This window comes from Podarcis filfolensis (assembly GCF_964270895.1).
Source record: "Podarcis filfolensis genome assembly, chromosome: 4".
Taxonomy (NCBI): Eukaryota; Metazoa; Chordata; class Lepidosauria; order Squamata; family Lacertidae; genus Podarcis; species Podarcis filfolensis.
In genome coordinates this window covers 37030826-37040740 of record NC_139607.1, presented here as the reverse complement: position 1 = coordinate 37040740, position 9915 = coordinate 37030826, and positions in this window count along the sequence as shown.

The window sequence follows — 9915 nt, the reverse complement described above, 5'->3', positions numbered from 1 at the left end:
GCTTATAGTTTCAGAGTTTCTAGCACTAGAGACTAGTTTCATATTATCTTTGTACTCCAGATTTTTCACTCGCTTGTTTGGGGACTGTATAAGTGTTGTTTCTGTTAGAATTACTTTCTGTATTGAGCTCAGAAATACCTTTTCCGTCTATCAGCAAGAACATGAGAATGCTATGATGTAAAACTTTCTAACTTATTATCCATTTCAAAATGGGTGGTGAGAAGAGAATTTCTAATATCAAAATGCAAAATGAAACCATGGCTAATGGTTGCTAAAAAGATAGTTCAAAAGGATACGTTTGTTTGCTTAGTGTGTGACTAATTCTATTATTTGTGGCTTCAAAAGGTCAAGCGTACTTCTGTGAGAAACTCAAATAATCGTTCCTCATAGGATTGCAAAAAATGTGAAAACTGTACATTTGACTTGCTTCCAAAACTGTGTTCTGTTAACCATGTAGTTTAATCCCTTTCACTGCAATGAAGGTATACATAGATACTTATAAATGTGCTGTTATGTTTTATTGGGTGTTTCCCTGACTACTTTATTTACAGAAGGATTGAACTAGTATCTGCTGTCTAGAGCTGCAGTCCCAAGCTTGCTTGCTTATAAGTGAGCAGGGTTTTATAAGACATTCCTGAGCTCCAGCTAGCCTGGGAAATCACATTGTGATACAGACATTATTCCAAATAATGACTAACGAAGTTTAATTGTGGGTTTTTGTAATGTTTCTGTTGACAAACCATAGTTACGTCTTTGCAATCACCCTTCAAAGCTGCTGTGCATTTGAGACAGGTATGTTGAGCAAGAAAGCAAAAGCAGAGAAGCAGTTCTGAAACATGCCTTGCCAGTACATTTTATGGCTCATATTATGGTTTGGTTCATAAGCTACGTTCAGTACAGTCTATGGTTTCAGGTGTCATGCAAACTGTGGTTCATAGCTATGCAAACAAGCAACAAATCTTAGACATATACATTATGTACCTTCTTCTCCTGTCATGAGTGATGGTTCCCTTTTCTGGTCTGAGGCAAACCATAGGTTGCCATTTCATGTAGATTGGCAAAATATAGCTTGCATTTGTTCTGAAAATCAGAACTCAACAATAGAATGAAACCATAGTTAGGGCATAGAAGGGACGTGGGTGGCGCTGTGGGTTAAACCACAGAGCCTAGGACTTGCTGATCAGAAGGTCGGTGGTTCGAATCCCCGCGACGGGGTGAGCTCCTGTTGCTCGGTCCCTGCTCCTGCCAACCTAGCAGTTTGAAAGCACGTCAAAGTGCAAGTAGATAAATAGGTACCGCTCCGCCGGGAAGGTAAACGGTGTTTCCATGCGCTGCTCTGTTTTGCCAGAAGCGGCTTAGTCATGCTGGCCACATGACCCGGAAGCTGTACGCCGGCTCCCTCAGCCAATAAAGCGAGATGAGTGCTGCAACCCCAGAGTCGGTCACGACTGGACCTAATGGTCAGGGGTCCCTTTTTATAGTTAGGACAAGCACAAACCATAGTTGCTGGTTCATAAAAAATAGGAAACGGGGAAGGATTTAGGGAATCACTGTGGGGTTGGGCAGTGAAAAGAACAAATGCATGAACCAGAGGCGGTTTTTGCAGTCTCATACCACTGAAACAACAGGTTGGCATTTTCTCTCTATGCTCTCCTTCCTGGAAGGGGGTGGATGCAGAATACCATTTACCTGGAGGCGAGAGGTAACCTTTAACCATATACATATGCACACTAGTTAAATGCTCACTTTTTTACATCTTCATATGATTTACTTTCTTTACCTCTACCGTTTCCTAGGGGTAAAGCGGTAGAGGAATATTCCTCATGTGCCATGTTTCTTTTTAGATTATAAGGACTGTGCCATTTTAATTTTTGTAAAATGGCTTGGCTGCAATCCTAACCTCACTTACCCAAGAGTAAGGAAGCAATAGGACTTTCTTCTGAATTAGGGTTGCACTCTATGTCTTTTTAGATAAACAACATATCAAACACGACATTCTCCTGATTTCTTGATAATTCTAGCTGCATTCTGAGGACTGGTAATGTTTTTCTCATTATTTGCCATGATGCTACAGGTCACTGGTTATATGCATAGTTACATGTACTGTAGTAAGTTGTCACTTGGTAAATAGCCATCTGTATTCACTCAGAGTATAAAACAGATGTGTAGTGACTGAAAATGATTACACTGAGCAATTTCACTTGTTAAATGTCAACAAATACAGTTTTTGTTAGTTTACGTACTTAAGACAGGGAGCTACAGCCAATACCAGCTCTCTGTGTAAATGTTTGCTACATGCACACATAATACGCATGTGAAATATTCTTACGCTGAACCTCACTCTGTACATGCCCAGATGATTTCTGTCCTTTAGTATTACTACTAATTTCCCAAGATGGAGCTCTCTCATTGAAAAGAAATTCCCAGACTTCAGTCATGGCTCAAATCAAGCTTTTCAAGTAATTTCCCTTGGAATTGCAGGGACTTGTACCTAAATGAATGTACAACCAAGGATTGAGTGCAAGTAGTGTTCACTCTTTATTATAGCCTGATCCTGCACACATCTAAGTTCAATCGAAATCAATAGACTTATTTCCATGTAAATGTATTTTAGGGCTGGGCTGGGTGTTCCTGCTCCTTGGAGGACAACATTTTATGTGGGAATCCAATTTTACTGGCATAGAACAGCCAGCCTTTTGTCTGAACAACCAAGCTCCCACTTAAAAGGAATTCAAAGCAAGACTGATGATCTTGGTAACTATGACCTTTCTAACACAACCAACTGCATAATCTCTGTAACTACTCACTTTCAAATGAATAAGGGCTTTATGTCCTTTCTGCAGCTTTTTAATCTAAGGAAAGCAGAATTCATAGATTTTTTTTAAAAAAATGTGATCATGTTATACAAACATACGTTGATAATATTATTAGACATTAAAGTGAACAATGGAAAGTTGGAGAATTTTCAAGCTTTCTTAAAATAAAAAATACATTTTAAAGTGAGTTGGCATGTATAACACCTGGCCACAGATTGCAAATATAAAAATTACTGAATCTTGTCAAAGTCATTTATTGTTTCTTTCTTTCTAGACTTGGCTCTGCCAGAAAGTAAATGTGGAAATCCTTCTGTGAATCTATACTATCTCCCCCCCATTATTGTCCACCAGCAAAGCTTTATTTTTATTTATTTCTTGCAACTGAATGACACTCTCAGTGCAATCTTGTGCATATCCCCACTAAGCCCCTTTGAACTCAACGAGCCTCACAGCATCGTATCGTCATGCTGTAGATGCCACAGTGTGTTGAAATTCCATATGTTTGCTCTGTGTTGGTGCTTCAATCCAAAAGGACAATAATAAATTCATCTTTTAGTCACAGGAGCGCCAACAAGTCCTGAAGCAGAGCCCAAGTTGTGTCAGTTCTTGATGGGTTTCATGCAAATCAGTAAAATAAAAATATGCATTAACTACTAAAGTGAACACATTGATCTAGAGAGGTACTGGTGATCAGTGCTCCCCCACCCCAGGGGTTATGCAAGGGTATGCAGTATCATTGTAAGAGGCTTCCAGAAACAGCAAAGTGATCCTGACTTTCTAGGTGCATGCTTCCTACAGAAGACGGCTCATTTTAGGTTCAGCAGAACAGTAAGCTGTTTTATTATACAGCGGTACCTCGGGTTACATACGCTTCAGGTTACAGACTCTGCTAACCCATAAATAGTACCTCAGGTTAAGAACTTTGCTTCAGGATGAGAACAGAAATTGCATGGCGGTGGAGCGGCGGCAGCGGGAGGCCCCATTAGCTAAAGTGGTGTTTCAGGTTAAGAACAGTTTCAGGTTAAGAACGGACCTCCAGAACGAATTAAGTTCTTAACCCGAGGCGCCACTGTATCTTATTATATTTTGGCAGGCCAGTAAGCTGTCTTTCTTATGTTTCCCTTTATATTCTTATTTAATTAATTTGGAACCTGGAGCTTAATTGGATTCTTGCTCCACCCAAGTAATAAAAATTTAAAAAATTGTACACGAAAGCTTATACCAAGAACAAACTTAGTTGGTCTCTAAGGTGCTACTGGACTATATATATATATATATATATATATATATATATATATATATATATATATCGACTGCGTCAGAGCAACACAGCTACCTACCTGAATCTAGAACCAAGTAATATAGTTCCCTACAGGCTTTTTTTTGGTGGGGAGGGGGGTACTCAGGGATACGCAGTACCGGCACCTCTTTTTGTTGTTGTAAAATAGTGTGGCGCTTACTGTAACAACTTCATAGTGAGCACCTATTTCTCTAGGGGGGAAAAGCACTGCTTGTGAGGCTGGTCATCTGTAGTGGATAGCATGGCTTGGCTGGACACCTTTCATGACTTGCTGATGCTAGGGGTATCTGCTGGTTATGGAGAAAGAGGATTAAGAATTAAGGTGGCAATGAGATCAGCACGGTGCAGGCTCGGCAGCAGGAATGGTTGACTGACTCTGTCGCTGTGCCTGCACCGTACTGACCTCTCCCTTGCTCACTCCCGCTCTCGGTAACTGGCAGTGACCCCAGTATTTGGAAGCCAGGTAAGCAGTGCTGCCCCAAACAAGTGACCACTACTGGTAATTGTTCCAGATTTGTATAGGTATACCGAATACATTCACCCAATTTTAAAAAGCAGCATTTTTGACAGTTCTACACCTATAGGAAGAGGTAACATGGTTGTTTGGGGCTTCAGCGATCAATGTTTTGCTATTGTCATCTTCCTGGAAATGGGCTTTCAAATTTGCTGGGAGGCTACAGTATGTCAAAACCAGTAATAAGAATTTTCTGGTCTACATGTCATGGTCATCCAAACTATGGTTTATGGGTACTAGGCAAATGTATGGGCTCTCAAGGAGGAGGTCCCAGCTGCTTTCCTCCTCCCCAGTCTTCTTTTACTCATCTACATGGCAACTGGAGGCAGAAAAAATGGCAATCCTCTGGAATCTGTGGTTGTTATATGTAACCTCATGGTAAGGCTGAGTCTCCCAGGGGTCTAAAGTATCAGAGTTTAACAGAACTAAGAGGGAAGTAGCATTTAACTTATATTTCTTACTGATAATATATAATCTGGAGCCAAAATATTCTGCCCTATGAGAAGAACTTTCTTACCATTTAAAGGTTATATTCACAACATTATGGTTTAAATTAGGCTGCAGTATCTCTCCCCCTGTCATCTCACATGGTGTTGCTATTGAGGTAAAGCTACACAACAGCAGCAGCAACAAAAGTGAGATGAAAAACAAGGCATGAAGCCAGTTTACAGTTAGTTGGGTTAGTTTGTTGACAGAACATCTTGTGACAGTGAGCCAGAACAGGGGGGAAGAATTTGTTAGTTTTTGCTAATTTCCAGAAAAACATATAAAATAATAACTTTTTTTGAGGAGCAGAATAGGCTCATTAGGGGCTGTGATGATTCTTCACATCTTTTGAAGTAGCCTGTTGGGTCCAAATTCTCCAGTAAATGAAATGCTATTTTATAAGTAATCTGCCTATTTCAGTGCAATAGGTCCCACTGAAATGTCTGGGATTTACTTTTGAGTGGAGATGTATTGGTGTGCCCTGCATATAAAACCACAGTAGCAATACCACAGGACCTATGCTGCACACACTGTTGGTGTATCAGACAAAGGTGGACATAACTTACGGCACAGTCCTAAGCACGTTTATTCAGAAGTCCTACCGAATTCAAAAGTGCTTTCTCCCAGGTCAGTAGGGTTAGGACTTCAGTATTAGTTGTAGTCCAGCGGTGAATGTGACTCACAGGTTAGGTATATATGGGGTGGTTTTAGATCTTAACTGAAAGCAAAACATGGACACAATACTTAAAGCATTAGCGAGACCAGCTAACCAGCATTTTATTGATTCAACCAATAAAATACTTTTCTCTCAGCATACCACTACAGAGGCTTAAAAAGCCAATATACAAACCCTTGAACACACACACACACACTACAGAATGGAATGGAATTGTTTCACTCCCCAAATGGCCTGTAGATGTGTGCATACTGAACAGGGCAGATGCTGCTTTAGAACCCAGAACCAAACATGGTTTATCAGAGTCGTAACTGGGGGGGGGGGTAGCCAGGTGTTTTGTCCCAGGTGAAGTCTCCAGAGGGGTGCCATTGAGGCTCTGAGCCTGTGTGTGTGTGTTTACATAAATGCATGTGTGTGCGCGGGTGTGCCAAACTGGGTCTTTGACCTGGGTGAAATAAAGTCTAGTTTCGCCCCTGGGTTTATATTGATTACTTGAATATCTGTTAACACTAGTGATTTGCGTACTCTGAAGCCCAATCCCGTGCGCTTTTACTTGGAGATATGTCCCACTCGTGAATTGATGCAATGCATATTTGTTCAAAATTAACAGGCCGAGTTCAATGGGATTTACTCTTAAGTAAATTGACATAAGAGGGTAGCCACTGTGGGACTTATTTCTGAGTAAAGTTACATAGGATTGGGCTGCAAATTTCTTGTGTCATGCTTATCTTCATGGAATGGAATGTGTGCTTAGCTGCATATTTAATACAAGTTAAATTCTTTCAATTCCCTGGCATTTACCTCTTAAGTACCTTTAATCTTAAGTACATCTAATGGAGGTTGGCAATGGAGTTCCCTGCTAATATATTATAGAAATGTGTCTAATGGGGACAGATCAGTTAGATATAAACAGAGTATGTTAGGTAGAAGTGATACACTTTGCAACAGTTTGTTTCATTTATTTCTTTTTGTTTCTCTTAATAACATGCATCTCTATTGAAAATGAGCATACTGATGTAGCATATCCACTCTTCAGGTGTTCCTTTCATGAAGAGGCAAGGGTGGTAAAACAGAGGCAGTGGGACTATGCATTTAGTCAGACCCACCCCCGAAAGTCTCATGGCTCCTTCTGCCCATGCCATGTTGAGGCCCTGTTCTATGCATGGAGACTGATGGCATGGTTTAGGAACCCTCATCTCCCAGGCTTCTAAATTGTCTGGAGCAGCTCCACTGCTATGGCAGAGGTGTGTGCCCACTGGGTGGTTATGCCCATTGGGTGGGAATGGCAAGGGATATGACTTTGGGAAGTGTTGCTAAATATGCACTTCCACAGCCCCCTTACAGGTTGCATGAAAGTAATGCCTGAAGAAGGCTAAAGTCAGTCAAACATACATTATAAACAGTGTGAGTATAAGGACATTGTGATGGAAATCTGAACTCAGAAAGCCTGTCACTTTTAAGACTCCAATATCCTCCAATAACACCTTCCTTCCTTCAGATATAGAATCATAGTAGAGTTGGAAGGGACTCTGAGTCCAACCCTGTGCAATGCAGGAATCTCAACTAAACCTCTGCTTAAAAGCATCCAAGGAATTAAGAGTCCAGCACCTCCCGAGGCAGACTGTTCCACTGTCGATCAGCTCTTCCTGATGTTAAGTTGGAATCTCCTTTCTTGTGACTTGAAGCCATTGGTTCAGGTCCTACGCTCCAGAGCAAGAGAAAACAAGCTTGCTCCATCTTCATGTGACAGCCCTTAAGATATTTGAAGATGGCTATTACTGGTATATCTCCTCTCAGTTTCGTCTTTTCCAGGCTGAACATACCTGACTCCCTCAACTGTTCCTCATAAGGCTTGGTTTCCAAACCCTTGATCATCTTGGTTTACATGTCTCACACCCCAGTCAATTGCCCTTTGGCTGCAACTCAAGAGCTTTCTGATTAAGATAGCAGGCAATATTGAAATTTCCTTTTATGCTTTGTCACTTCCCAACTATTGTAAGAGGCTGCTGGGAACAGCAAAGTGACCCTGACTTTCTAGGTGCATGCTTGCTACAGAAGACTGCTTATTTTAGGTTTTGGCAGAACAGTAAGCTGTTTTATTATATTTAATTATATTTTGGCAGGCCAATAAGCTGCCTTTCTTATGTTTTCCTTTATATTCTTATTTAATTTATAAAACTTAATTAATTTGGAACCTGGAGCTTGATTGGATTCTTGCTCCACCTGCAATATAGTTCCCTTCAGGGCTTTTTTTCCAGGGGGCACACAATACCGGCACCTCTTTTTATTGTTGTTAAAAAGTGTGGCACTTACTGTAGCAACTTCATGGTGAATATGGTGGGTGGAAAGCTGTGCTTTTCTACAGGCTTTCAGTTAAGAGGGGAAGATGGGCTGATGCTTGAGTGGTGTGGACTGAGAACTTAGCTGGTAGTTGTGTTCCTGGGTTATTAACAATAAGTCATGGGGTGCTCACTAGCTGGATATAGGCTGTCTAGCTGTATATCCACCCTGGTGTGTGTGTGTGTGTGTGTGTGTGTGTGTGTGTGTGTAAGAGAGAGAGAGGGAGACAGACAGACAGACAGAGAAAACTATATCAGAAGTCTGAAGACTGTGTGACTCCATGAATTAAGGCTTTCACGGAATTGTAGAATTGGAGGGGACAACGAGGATCATCTAGTCCAACACCTATGCTCTCAAGAAATGGAAATGTTAGGGTTTGCAAAACAAATTGGGGTGGGAAGGGGAGGTCTTGGATATTGCTTCAAGTCTCATATGGAAGTACTAACTCTTGTTCTATTCAGTTTACTTGCATCTCTACCCTTTCAAACTCTTGTTTTTATATTTGTTTTTAATGTTTGTTTTTGGAAGTTGCTTTGAGTTCCTTTTTTTGGGGGGGGGAAGACTGATAATACTAATATATAATAAGTAATACTTTGAGGATTCAAAGTACATGCTACAGTTAGAAATGTATGCTCACACCAAGGCATATTTTCATAATACATATAGCCCAGCATGTACATGTCAGGGCCAGCCTGGTCTGTAGCTAGCAACAGCCTTAGACACATCCAGTCTCTGGGTTCCTGCTGATGACTGAAGTGCAGCTGAGAGAGGTTACTTGAACAAGCAAGGGCAGATGGCCAGGTTTCTCCTGTTTATGCCAGGCCTTGCCAATCCCGAGGCTTCATACTGCCTGCCAATTGCCTGTTCTCGTCTTGCACGTCCCTTATTACCTTCTGCACTCGAAGAGTGTTATAAGCTGGATAAGCAAACACACTAACTTCCAGGTAGCTTTAGGCTGCAATCCTACACCCCGTTACCCAAGCCTCATTGAACTCAATGGATCTTATAGAATTGCTCTGTTACTAGATTAGGGTCCCAGCACTAGGTTGCGAAGTATCTCTACTGCAGTACTTTCAATTTACAGAGTTTGAGGTCGTGTGAATGCCAGTTATAATAGCTAAAAATAAAAAAGAAAGTAGTTCTTATCCATAACTTCAGCAAACTTTTAACAGCTCAAGATGTTTGGCATTTTAAAATGTTGCAGTTTTTACCTAAGGGCACTGGACTTAATGATTTCAAAACTTCATGTTTAAACAACGCACTGAGGTTTTCTACAAGCTTCACCTGCTACATTCAGCATGAAATTGGAATAAGCACAGCTATTTGGAAACAAGTCTCACTTTAAACAGAAAGGCTTAGTTCCAAATAAATATGTTAAAGATTAGGTTGCCAAGCTATTATCTCTTGACACTTTTTTTTTTACAGCCTTAGGAAAAGTAAGGTGTGTAGTTCAGTTGTGCCAAGCTATGGTAGCTGGGGGTGCAAGAAGGGCTGAAGTTTCTGCTGTTGCCACAACATTAAATCACTGCCAAATTCCAGGCAAAGCCACTGGCAAGACTCAGTGCAGAACCATGCAAAAATTCCAGGAACCTTCGGAGCTGGAAAGACCTTTAGGATGGTGCTGCATAAACAGAACGTTCTTGCCAAGGTTTCTTCCAATCTCCTAGTGATATTGCCAAGATGCAAATTTATGTTCATCTTTGATCTGGGATGTCAGAGCTGCCCTCTTGTTGCAGCATTGCCCCAAGTGATACATATGTCCTCTTTTCTGTTTTGATGGCAG